The following is a 13,154-nucleotide window of genomic DNA, read 5'->3' on the forward strand; positions in this document are numbered from 1 at the left end:
AGTTAAACAAGACAGGGTTGTTTGCATTCCATATGGGACTGTGGCTGTGTGTATGTGCGTGCATGTGAGCATTAATGCTAGTGTGCTAGCTCTTTTGTTTGGAAAGACTGACTTGACTTTCTGAGAGGAACTCAATAATTAATTAAGAATTCTTTTATATTTTGTCCTCTCTTTGTTTCCTATTGGTTTTCTCTCTTTCAATTTTGTCTGCAATCAACTTTTAACATCTCTCCTTTTTCTTCATCCCTTGTGGGCTGAAACATTACCATAACAACAGTCAGGCACAAAAGCCCTGTGGGCATGTGACAGACTTGTGGGACACGGACACATGGACTGCAAAAGCAAGAGAGAGACAGAGAGAGAGACGGAGAGAGAGACAGAGAGAGAGAGAGAGGGAGACAAAGGCAGGGAGAGAGAGGCTGCCCATGCTAATATCTGCAGCTGGGCCTTTGGTTTTGTTCTCTATGCAGCTGGGCTGGATGAGAGAGCCTGGATTCCAACACACCCCCGTCGGCATAAATCTTGCCATGCTTGAGGCTGCACACACTGCAACAATGCCACTGAGTCATTCTATGCCAAGTCGGCTGGCCCTGCACATACACACACAAATGCACACAGACGCACACATGCTCACAGATAATTTGTTGTTGTGTGGTCATGTTTATAGCTACCAGGACTTTTTTTTTTGTCTTTTAGATGGAATATATTAAGCATTTATCATCTGTTCAGACTGAGGGTAAATGAAATCCCAGACGATGCTAATTATTCCTTTCAGCCTCATTTGCATTGTCTACAGAACAAGACCAGACAAGATTGTGTCATGTGCAGGGGTCAAGTCCAAGATTAATTTTGTCAATCTCTTGTCAGTAAAGGTCTGGAATAATTGCAAGATATCCCTGCAGTTGTTGATGTAAGGTTGGGTGAATACTTCTGTATCGAGGCAGATCCCGGACTTTAGACACAGTATGACAATTTGATGTGCCGCCTAACCGCTTAAAAATTCAACACCCACAATATTGCTCCTCCATACCACTAAAATGCATCCTTACCAGGGCATCGTGCATTAAAACAAAGCAAAACCCACACACAGTAGCAAACTTGTTTCCAAAACATTTGTCTGCAGCTTTCAGCCTATCATTAATAACCCCATAAAGAGGTCTTTATGTCCGAGTGGACAGTGTCACTTTTTGGAGTCAACTTTGACGAGATGAATGTGCATGGTGAGCTTGAATGCTTCGCAGCTGGGTGTGAGCAGGGTGCTGGTGACAGCGGGTACCAGGGCACAAATCCCATGGCAGAAAGGGCATCTTTGTTTGGCCCAGGTGCTCTCTCGATGCACTGCCCTCACATCCTGTTTAGGCTTATTCATTATGCATGAGCCGTACATTTAAAATCATGAGCTTCCTGTCAAAAGCCAGAAAGGGCCAGCTTGGCCAAGTGTGCTTTCTGTGGCTTCAGAGGGAGAATAGAAGCGTAACATTTTCAAGGCTCTGAAAAGGCTAAAAAACGAAGGCCATTGTGGCATGGGGAAGCCTTATAAAACACATTATAGCTCTTTCTGAGATACAACAAGGTCTCATAAACCAGTCAAAGCTTTCAGCTCTGTTGACATGGACTTTCATAGTTGTCTGCCGCCTCAGGCAGCTCTGTATGGACCACATAAATATGCATGATTTTAGTGACATGCAATGAATTTTGTGCAGCTTCTTGGGAAACTTTTACTTGTATCAGTTTGTCATCATCATTGGCTGCCATAATGAATAAAAATGCAAAGTCCACTCCCCTTGTGTGCCCCACTGCTCCCATGAGAAGATGTGGCTCAGTAATTACTGGGGGATTACAATAATCTACGTTTAGAAGCGTAACCTCCCCCTAGCCTTTGTGGCTCAGCACGAGATGAATCCAGTACAATTAAGCCATTTTGTTTCACTGCATGACTGTTAATTAGCATTATCTACACCACTGGCTTCAACTCTCAGACTGGGTTTCTCTAAGGTTCTCATCATTTCGTCAGTTCCCTTGGTTACAGCTAGATCTCCCAGGGTCTGGGGTCACAGGGGTCACCACCTAATGTCGTGATCAGAATACAAGAGTTTTGCCTTCAAGTGTTAAAACAATCTAAGAGGCTTTTCTCTTGTATGTCATAGCCTGTTGTACTCATTATGTATGTCGTCACAATACGCTTGCTTAAAATACTAATGTGGCTGACTGTATTCTATAGTCACCTCTGGTAAAAGGTGTCACAACCCCAAGTAAATGCCATAGCCTGGAGGAGCTCTCCCCAGTTGCCACCAATCAATATAACCAGGATCTGAGCAACAGTCAGGAGCACCACAGGTGGAGACATTAACCATTAAGAAGACATGTCTACTGAGTGTCTGGGGATAAAGTGGACCCTGTGGCCTCACTGCTTGAAGTGATCTTCAGGGCAAGTTAGCACAGTTTGGCTTAAACAGGATTTGGGGAGTGAAAACCCCTTTATCATGGCTTACAAGGATGAAACTGTAGAGCTACTTAAAGAGATCCCCAAGTTCTGTGCTCTCTTAAAAGTGGAGACATAATAAAATAATAGTCTGTTATATGATTATGTGGGTCAAACTACCAAGTAGAAACAAAGATTTGCAGTCGTGCTGAATAATAATTGAAAAATATCACTGTGGACCCATGAATATATTGAATCTCTTATTTCATTTCACAAACAGACAAAAATTAACTCAAGCTACAGAAATAAAAAAGCAATAATAGGCCTTCATTTTCATCCACTTTAAGTGGCTTCATTCCAGTTCTTGTACAAACTTGTGATTAACTTTAATATGAGTCCGTCATTTCTTAATTTAGGCCAAACCTGAGGTCACCTGGCCCACTGTTGTAGCTTTAATCATATCACAAGCAAAAGCTCAAGAATGTTTTACGCTTTTAAAATGTATTGCACATTGTTTCATTCGACGGCTATTCCAAATAAATGTAATATAGGAATGTAAGAATGTAATATACGCACACCCAGACACACACACAGAACAAAATCATACAAAAAATGCCTTTTAGCTCATAGCAGGGTGTGTCGATATTTAGTTTGAGCTTCCAAGTTTGACTTTCATTTGCAGTTCTTACAAGCTGTCATATTAAATATGTTACTGGTATAAACTGAGATCACCCATTAGTGAAATGGAAAAATTAATTTGGCTGCGAAGTAGATTCCACAGTGAAGTCAGTGTCTGACAGCTATAATCTGGATTGCTCGCAGCCTGCTGTGGGTCTGTCTGTCCCATGTCAAGCCTGCCACAGGCAAGATATCCAGTCATAAGATCCAAAAAGAATGGCATCAGTCACACTTTAATGGATCCTGGATTATTGGGCCTTCATTCCTCCACCCCTACGGGGCCCAAGGGTGGGTGGTTGGCTCCGCCACAGTCTCCAGAAGCAACCTACATCTTCCCTTGTGACCCTTTCATCTGCCTGTGGGCAAACTCAGCATGATTGCTACTAACCACAGGGTCAGAGCCTGCTGTGTCATGCTGCTCACTGGCCTCAATTTTGTCAAATTAGTAACCAATCTTAACTCTTGTTCATTGAAAGTACTTAAAGTCACACTGGGAGCACTGAGGGATCTGTTTTTCCCACTGCAGGTGGACAGACAGAAACAAATGCACTCCCCCTCATCCTGCTGATAACATTCTTTCAGGTTAAAACTGGGAGGAAGCCACTCAGGATGTTTTTTTTACATTTATATCTGATCATTAATGATTCAGTCAAACTCTATATTTGAAATTATTTACATTTAAACTTATACTTGCTCTCACTTTCATCACATTTTACAATGGTGGCTTTCAAATGAATGTGCATTATTGTGACTTATTTAGCCTAATACAGCCTCTCAAACCAAGGGGCTGCTATCTGATCATTGGTACCACTTAGTGCAGACCAGCTGAGACCTCTGTTTATGCTTTAACTGGGCAGCAATAATGAGCACTGGTCTCTCACAGTGCATGAGTCAAATTAAATTCCCTTGCCAATTAAAGAGAGATTTTCACAAGGCCCTGTAGCACTGACGCTAATCTACTTGGGTGATCTACAGTGTCCCTACACTAAAACACCCTCTTATATTCCGGACCACTGGTGCTAGCCTTCGTGCTGGGATTTGTTCCTGTTTTCATATGTTTCTGCAGGACTGGGAGGATGGAGCCAGTCTGTGTGTGAGCATCCTGCTTGTGGAACAAACTTGGTAAATGGCCTACTCAGGACATTTGACCCTGTGGATTTTTGATTCTTCGGTGTGGGTATTTTGGAGCTAAGACTTTTCCTCTAGCAAGGGCTAAAAGGCTCAAAAGGGTGGAAAGCAAAATATTTTTATAAGTCCTGGACGCCTGGTTGCATAAAAGGTTCCACAGGCGTTTGCATCAAACCTGGGCTGAACTGTTGAGAATACTGATTCTGTTTCACACACACACACACACACACACACACACACACACACACACACACACACACACACACACACACACACATATATATATGTATACAAAACTCCATGATTTAGAGTCATGTAGAAACACTCTTAGCAGCACTAACCTGAAGTAACCGTTTTATGTATACTGATCAGTCTCTCCCTCAATAGAGGAATCTTAGCCCACTGTTCTTAACAATGTTGCTTCAGTTCATTGAGGGTTGCAGGGATTTATTTTTGCACGGCCTTCTTAAGGTCCTCCCCAAATCATTTTATTTGAGCTCTGGACCTTGATTGAGCCTAACACTAACACCTTGGTTATTTTTTTCAGCCATTTGTTATTGATTTACGAGTGTCTTAGTCCTCTTGCACAACCAAATTTAGTCCATGATCTGTGGCTGTAAAACAAGCCCAAATCACCACGCCTCCACCGCCGTACTTGACAGCTGATATGAGCTGTTTGTGTTGATATGCTGCGTCTGGTTTTCGCCAAATGTGTCACTATGTGTTATGGCTAAACATCTCCACTTTGTTCCTGTCTATTCAAAGTACATTACGCCAGAATTTGTTTGTTGCAACCCTTCTAACCAAAAAGGGTTGTTCAGTTGTTCAATCTTCTTTTCTTTTTCTTTTTTTCAAACTGCTGCCATGAACTTTAATATGTAACTTTCTAGCTGTGGCCTGCAGAGCCTAACATGTAACTCTTAGGGGTTTTTGGACATCCTCCAGTTGTGATAACGTAGCAGTTATGATAACTGCCATAGTAACAGCTTTGTAACAGAGGTGCTAAATTAATTTGTCTAGGGAACACAAAAGGAAACCCCTAAGAATCTGGAGACCTCCCTTGTTTACTAATACTTTGTGCAATTCTCCTTTGGTCTTATAGGGCAATGGACAAATCAGATATGTGTGTGTGTGTGTGTGTGTGTGTGTGTGTGTGTGTGTGTGTGTGTGTGTGTGTGTGTGTGTGTGTGTGTGTGTGTGTGCTAGGGGATGTTCCTCTGTCGGCTGTTCCATCTTCCTACTTTGCCTGATACTAGTGATTATAAGCTAGTTTGCTGAGGTTGTCTGGTTACAGTAATTGCAGGTTAGTTGTCAGTCACTCCGTGGTCTGGTGGTGGTGAAAAGAAAGCAGAGTGCTGGGAAGTATAGGATCCATTTAATCAGAGGGGGGAAAGCAGACTCATATTGCATGGGGACTCTTCACAATGACGTGAATTCAAATAACTACAATATTGAAACGGGACTGATGCATCTTATAAATATCATATAGGATATTTTATACAGAACATGCAATATATTTACTGTGCGTCCTTATATATAACAGTGTTAGCATAAATACTGTGATTTTACTCCCTTTTTTAAAGGTTATTTGAGAGAACAGTTTAGCCATCAATCATTGCATTAATGAGGCTCACTGGTTACCCAAAAGTTAAAAAAAGAAAAATGTTCCAGTGATATTTGAGGGTGTGAAGTTATATAAGGCTGTTTATAACTTACAGCTTTATTCACTGCCTGGGCTTTCAGAGGTGGCTGTGCTGCCACCTGGGAGCTGCTAAGGTTGGAAAAGCTATGAATAACTTTTTACCACATTCCCAGCCTTAAAAAGAAAAGCCACAATATGAATATAAACTTGGATTCTGGGAGTGAACTGAAAAATCTACAGGTATGAACACAGGTATATGTTTACATAACAAGAGGATTCTAGGAATAAGGAGGTGCTCTGTACCCGTCGTGTATTATCAAGGTTATCGAGTCTTCAATAGGAGTTATAGGCTTCCTCGTGTATTGTCACTGCCTTCATTTTGTGTTTTCAGCGTAAGACTTGCTTTCGTGACTTTATCAGCGACTGGGATTAAGTATATTTGCTCAGGAACAAGAATGCAATTAGCACAGTCACACTCACTGATCAATGCTGGCCTATCGGTAACAGCTCATGAGCAAACACAGTTTTTTTTTTTTTACTTTAAACAAATAGGAAAGGAATGTCAAATACAATTAAAACTCCAAATAGTTGACTGCAAGTGTTCAACTGATGTTATGTAAGAGAAAAATACAATTTCCCATGTAGTCTGGCTACAATGGCCACAAACCTTTGTGAAGTCGCCTGTCTAATGTGTGCTCACAAAGCCAGGGAGTCTATTTGTCACCCCTCCCTAGTTCTCATCCCTGTGTTTCAGGTAAACAATAGATATGGGACCCCCAGCTGCTGTGCCAGGTGACCTCATCACAGTTTCGCCAATCAGCCCTCGCTCACGCAAACAAAGGTCAGCCCGGTGAAAATGCCAGTGTCGGTTCTCACAGTCACCCCGATAATATCTCCGTCCTTCCAGCCACACACTCATTGACATGGAGCAACCACACAGATAGGGTTGCAAATGGGCACTTCTATGAGTCAAAGCAGGGGTGGGTGGGACACTGGACATCCCCCCAGCGGATACCTTGTTCTCCCATTAATTGATCGCTACTTGATCTTGGATGGTGATTCAGGGGTACTCTCTAGGGCAGGCCACCAGTCTCGGTGATATGTGTGGGAACTGTTCGGAGGCCACGAAGGTGCACCTGTTAAATGGCCGTTTCGACCTATTCCCCCGGCACTCTGCCCATTGTTGGGGATTTATATTCAGTTTCCTTCTCAGATGGACACACAGTAGAGGACTGGTGGAGTGGAGTACTCTCTTTTCAGAAAATGGGCTGCTTAAAGGCAGAACTGCCATGGTAGTGAGTAATGAAAGAGTGACATAGATCTTTATGATTACTTTATGTTCCACAGATCTGATCTTTTCAAATATTTCTGTAGCAGTCATTTATAATTTGATTCTGATGGAAATGTAATGAAACAATATAGTCATGAAGACCAAACAGAATCTTTTGTGGGACAGAGGACGATCACAAGCAAGCAATTAGCCTTAATGACAGCCTGATGTCCCGTGGCCTGCTTGTTGACCTATGACCTTCAGTTTAATGAAGGCTGTAATAAGTGCCATTACTCTGTCAGCGTGGCATCTCGGTCAAAGGTGAAAAGCTAGATGACAGGTAGCCACTGTAGTGAGGACTGCAGGTGGGATGACAGTTTAAACAGACAATGAGAGGCAGGTGCAGTAATGATAACTAACAGACAAAGTGTGACAGTTGCCAAAGTGGGAGGTGTCCATGCCAAAAAGTATTTGCTATGTACAGTATGCACATTATAATAGATGCAAATTTGACACTGTTTACAATGTTTTGCCCACTTTTTTAAAAAAAATGCTGTTTTTTTATCTCTTTGGTATCCACAGTATAATGAGCAAAAATAGGTCAAATTAAACATTTGGAGAGAAAATAAAACCCTGTGCATCCTGAGATAATTATTTTAGTACATTTCTCTGTTAAACTGACTTTAATTTTATTGTTGCGCTCCTTTCAGCGCTCTCTCTGTGTGTGAATTAAACCGTAATCCATATTATCGCCATGTCATTCTCGCAGGTCCACGCTAAGCTGAAGCTGCTACCCACTGACACACCACTGCTGTGATCTTCAGAGAGAAGATAGAAAGGCAAAGGAGTGGAGGAGCGGTGGGAGTGGAGTGTTGTGGGGGGTGGGGAGGGGTAGGGAAGGAGCCGGAATTACCAGATTTAAATAAAGTCAACTTTCCGGCCATCTGGCCAGTGTTTGGGATAGAGGGGAAAGCCTTGAAGGCTTGTGGAGCCTGAGTGAGAAAGCTGTATTTTTAATACTCCCGATCCAAACCTCTTAGCAAAACAAAATGCATGGTAGGTCTACCTTACAATATAAAGCACCTTGAGGCAACTGTTGTTGTGATTTGGTGCTGTATTGAATAAATTAAACTTGCTTTTGTCCTTATCACAATACACCAGCTACAGAAATAATGTCCTTCAGTAGCATTTATGATGGGGGACATATTTGCCTAAGATCAGATACAAACAACTGTGATACTAATAATGAGGTTTAGTTATCAGTATCAACTGAGTGAATTTTAGATTGATGAGTCAGTCACAGCACAGCCTGGAGTCAGTGTAAGTGGATCTTGAGACACGCATCATGGTCCAAGAAAAGTGGCACATGGGCTGGTGAGAGGAAATCAGGAGAGGGTGACCAGGAGGACATATCCCTAAACCAAGCACTCTAAAATTAAAGACAAAACAATGTGTCAGGGCATGATTGATCAGTCTGTAGTGTTTTGTCAAAATTCAGCCGTCTTTGCAGCCCCACCCCCAGGCACTTCCTATAATCAAAGTCCATGCCCACCCATGGCTAATTAGACATTAAGCAAACGTCAAGAGGGTCTGATTTAAAGCAGCCATCCTAGACCTGAGCAAAACAAAGGGAGCAGAGTGGGGAAATGGGAAAGATCCAGATCAATACTGAGCGGGACTTTTGTTTGCTGAAATGCCATAGAGGCTGAAATAAATCAGATAGAGGAGGGAGAGAAGGCCCAGCGATTGCGTTCTCACGGCTCCCCGGGCACTGCACTGAGAACAGGCACACCTGGCCTAACAAAGCCCAGAAAAAGGGGAGGGATGAGCATGCAGGCAGGCATGCATCCACAGAACCACACACTCACAGACGCAAACTGACTTCAACTAAATCATTTGAACAAGAGGGGATTTAAAAGGATTTCCTATTGACGCCATCAGACATATAGCATGAAGTCTCAGTAGAAGTAATACTAAAAATAAGAGGACAATAAGAGCATTCATGATAATCACAACTTTTATATGTATGTATATTAATTATTGTCAGCATCATTGCCAATACAACTTCACCATAAAAACACTCTGAATTCTGAATAAAGCGAAAGGAGAACAGCCATGATAATTTGATAAATTGATAAATTGAAAAGTAAATTAGAAAATTGATTAAAGGGCTTCAAAAGATATAGGTGGCATTTTAATTGGCATTTCATTTCATATGATGATGCCCGGTGGTTTCCTGCTAATGCAGATTTAAGTAGTAATATTCATATGGCGGCATCACCTCTTGGTGTTCACAATGATGCCATCAAAAGGAGTTTAATTCAGCTTTGGGTTTTCCCTGATCAGTGATCACTCCAGAGTTTTCTGATATAAAACGCCTCACTTCACCCCTCCTTCCCCCTTTCTGCAGCATCTGTGGCAGGGCTCCCCCTGTAAATCATACTGTCACTTCTCACACTCGGCACCTCTGGAGCGTGAGCACCCGAGCTGGTTTCAATTTGTGCCTTGAGCAAAGTTAATAAGTTTGAGATAAATTTAGCTGGCCTGGCTGGAGCTGATTTGGCACGGTGTACGCTTTCACCCCCATGATTAGCCGTGGTCCTAAACTTCACTGGTAAAGCACAAAGAAAGAGTCTGTTTCACCCTAATGCGGTGTGACCCCATGCAGAGAAGCCTGTTATCACTGCTTTTTAGTGAGTTCAGGTTACAGGTGAGCCAGGTACTAAAAAGATAATACTGACATAGCGTATGCTGCTTATGTGGGCAGGGGGGGGGTTCAGTTAGGAGGAAGTAGTAAGAACATCCACAAAACGTTCTCTAGCAAAGAAGAAATTCAAGCAAGTTAATTCGCCGAGGAAAGATGAAGGAGGAAGCTGTCACAGAAGAGAAACTGAGAAGTAGCACAAGTCAGGATTATACAATGACTGAAATTGTTCACAGTCGACGAGAGCCACTCACCAGAGCTGGGTTTAAGGGCCACTGCCATTTAGGTAAATGTACTTTACATCAAGCTAATACTCATCTATGCTAACCTTCAGCAACTGACAAGATGCTAGTAAGCAGTCACTTGGCTATTAACCAGCTGGAAGTGACTAGAGCCCTTTTTGCTTACAACCACATGATTGGGGGCTACCCCCAGTAACCTAATGCAGGGACCAATTATACATAATTTAAGACTTAAGCAATTTCGACAGATTTCTGGAAATTACTGTAGAGCTCTTGTTGCTGTTGCTGAAGAGAAATGACAGTGGGATATTTTGACAGGTTTTTACTACAAACCAGTTCTCAGATACACAAAAGTAGGGGTACATGGCGGCTAATATCCATGTGTTGATTGGGGCTAAAGTCAGGGGGTTAAGTAAGGTCTAGTTAGCTGGGTTCTGAATTACCACACAGGAGGTTAAGCAAAACAACAGGCCTTCATCCCACCTGTCTACAAATTACTGCTACATAAACACGATGGCCGGTCGGCTGCATGCACACGCATAAGATAAATTTACCTAGGTGGTCGAACGTCACGTAACACAGCTGACAACTGGAGACGGGCTCAAAGATCGTGAGTTTGAGCCTAATGCTAAAAAAAACTGCGAGCTGTGCCAATCTTTGTGTGTTTTGGAGAGGCTACTATTAGTAATTTTATTCACCACAACTGTATTCCATGGTTAAATGGTTGTCATTGACATTACAGAAAGAGAAGCGTGAAACTGGAACAAAGGTTTTCTATCATGGTGTAAAAATACAGTTCAGCCTGAACCCTATAACATGCACATATCTCCATTAGGAGCTGATCCTGTCTCCCCTGCTGTTTTTGGCTGTGTGATTTGGCACGGTTAACAGGTGGATGCCCCTATGTTTACTACCCGTCTCTCTGTGTTTGCTGATGGTCAGACAGGAAGCTGGCCAGACTGTGGTCAGCCTGAGTCAGTACTGGAAAAAAAGAGACAATTTTCAGATTGGTGTGAGGAAGACTTGGTGACATCACTGTTATGGGATAGCCTTCTGAAGGTGGAGGCAACTTGAGTATTTCTGGCTCTGCTTATATACACACTATCCTAAACATGAAACGTTGAAGTAGTCTCAAAATATCTGAGCAATGACATCATTTTGGATTGGAGCGGTATCTGCCTCCGTGTAAGCGTCATGATTAGGTGAAGCTTAGTATGTGCCGGGGACTTCTGTGGACATTAAATATCCCAAATTAGTCATGTCTAATCCCTATAACTGTGATTGTACTGCATACATATTAGTATTTGTGTGAATGTGTGTGTGTGTGTTTGAAAGCATGTAATTGCGGTGTGTGGTCCTATTCACATCACACATAGGTGTCAGCTCCCCACTGCTGGGCCGCTACCACTTCACCTAGAGACACAATTAAAAGCCCCGGCCGGAAAGCGGGGCTGAGCGGGTGGATGCTGAGATGAGACAGGCTTACTGAGCAGTTCCTTTCCCTCCTCGTCTCTGAAGGCTACTTGGCAAGACGCAGACGGCCCGACATGTCAGTTCCAAACAAAAGTCCAATCTGTCTCAACACAGTTGGTTGACTGCAGGACTTGAAGCAAGCCCAACACGTAGCATCTCTGTGCTTGCTTTGCACTGAGCCATGCATGCTCACACAAAGGGAAACAGGAAGGCCTGATCAGGTCAGCATTTCACAGCTATTCAGGTGGTCTGCATGTAGAGCTGCAGAACTCAAGGGACACAGCCACTGATAATTTTCTCTGGCATACGCTGACTTTTCTTTAGAGGCAGTGGGAAAAGTGTTCTTTCTCATCAAGGCCACTGCTACATGGTCAGTAATTACCAACAGATGCTTGCCCTTTATTTGTATATGTCTTTATTTTTATTTTAATATGAGGCATTAGTCAAACACAATCAATCTAATAACTGAGATTTTAAAAGGATTTTTTTTTTTACCGCTGGAATAGTTTCCTAGCAAACTTTTAGATAAACATCATAATTGATGTATGAATAAGCTGTTGATCCATGTGGCATCTTAATTATTAGATCTAAATAACATTTTGAGGATATAAATCAGGAAACTGAGACAAATCATCTGATAAATTTCTGTTCCTGGGATCCAGTGGCAATCCTATAAAATCCCACATATAGAACGCTGTCTTGTATTGCCTCTAGCAGTACATTAACCTCTGACCTTAAACTTACATTTAGGACATCTGGTTTGTGTACTGGGATCAGCGATCATTCACCTGTCATACAGTCTTAATGCACTCATATTAACAAGGCTAACAAGACTAAAAGAGCTTCTCCAAATAGATGAAATCAAATGAGGGGAAGATTTGTTTTCAAGCCTCAGACGTGTACTCGGAACAAACAAACAGATTTACTACTCAGACAAGTAAGTGCTAAGTGAAAGTGTTGCATTTTGTTAGGTAATCAAGAGAGTAATCATCAAACCTTTAAGCTTCTCTCACATCAAGTGTTTTTTTTTACTCTTTTTCACCCTTTGATGTAACGACAGAGAAAGATTTGCTTCCTTTATCAGTTATGGTCCCTCATAGCTCATAGCTTTCCAAAGATTTCATTCATAGATTTTTTTCCCTCTATAAAAAGATGATTCCCAGAGTTTACAGGGGAATACTCAAATTCCCATTTCCTAATTTCTATCTAATTGGTTTTTGGCACTTCACACCCAGGTAACAGGTGTTTGTAGTATTTCCCTTCCTGAAACCTACAGTGGGTTTATTTAGGTTTTCACACTCACACTATATCCACCACCCAGCTCCCACTTTTCCCCATATAACAGGAGAAAAGCATCACTTGCGTGACTCACAGCCCAGCCAGTCTGTTACACAGCTGAGGTCTTGGATGCAACTTAGCCGTGCGCCTCTATAACACAAGCTGTAAAATGACACAACTCCTCAAGTAGCTCCTCAGCAGCTATCAAACCCCAAGTGCCTGTTAAAGCTCACTGACTCCCCCTCACCTCTACCATTCCACCCTTGTCTTATAAAACCAGGAGCCATAAAAGTGCCCCAGGGATCACTCTTTTTTTC

This window comes from Pundamilia nyererei, unplaced genomic scaffold (genome assembly GCF_000239375.1).
Source record: "Pundamilia nyererei isolate P.nyererei 1_Seehausen unplaced genomic scaffold, PunNye1.0 scaffold00142, whole genome shotgun sequence".
Classification (NCBI taxonomy): Eukaryota; Metazoa; Chordata; class Actinopteri; order Cichliformes; family Cichlidae; genus Pundamilia; species Pundamilia nyererei.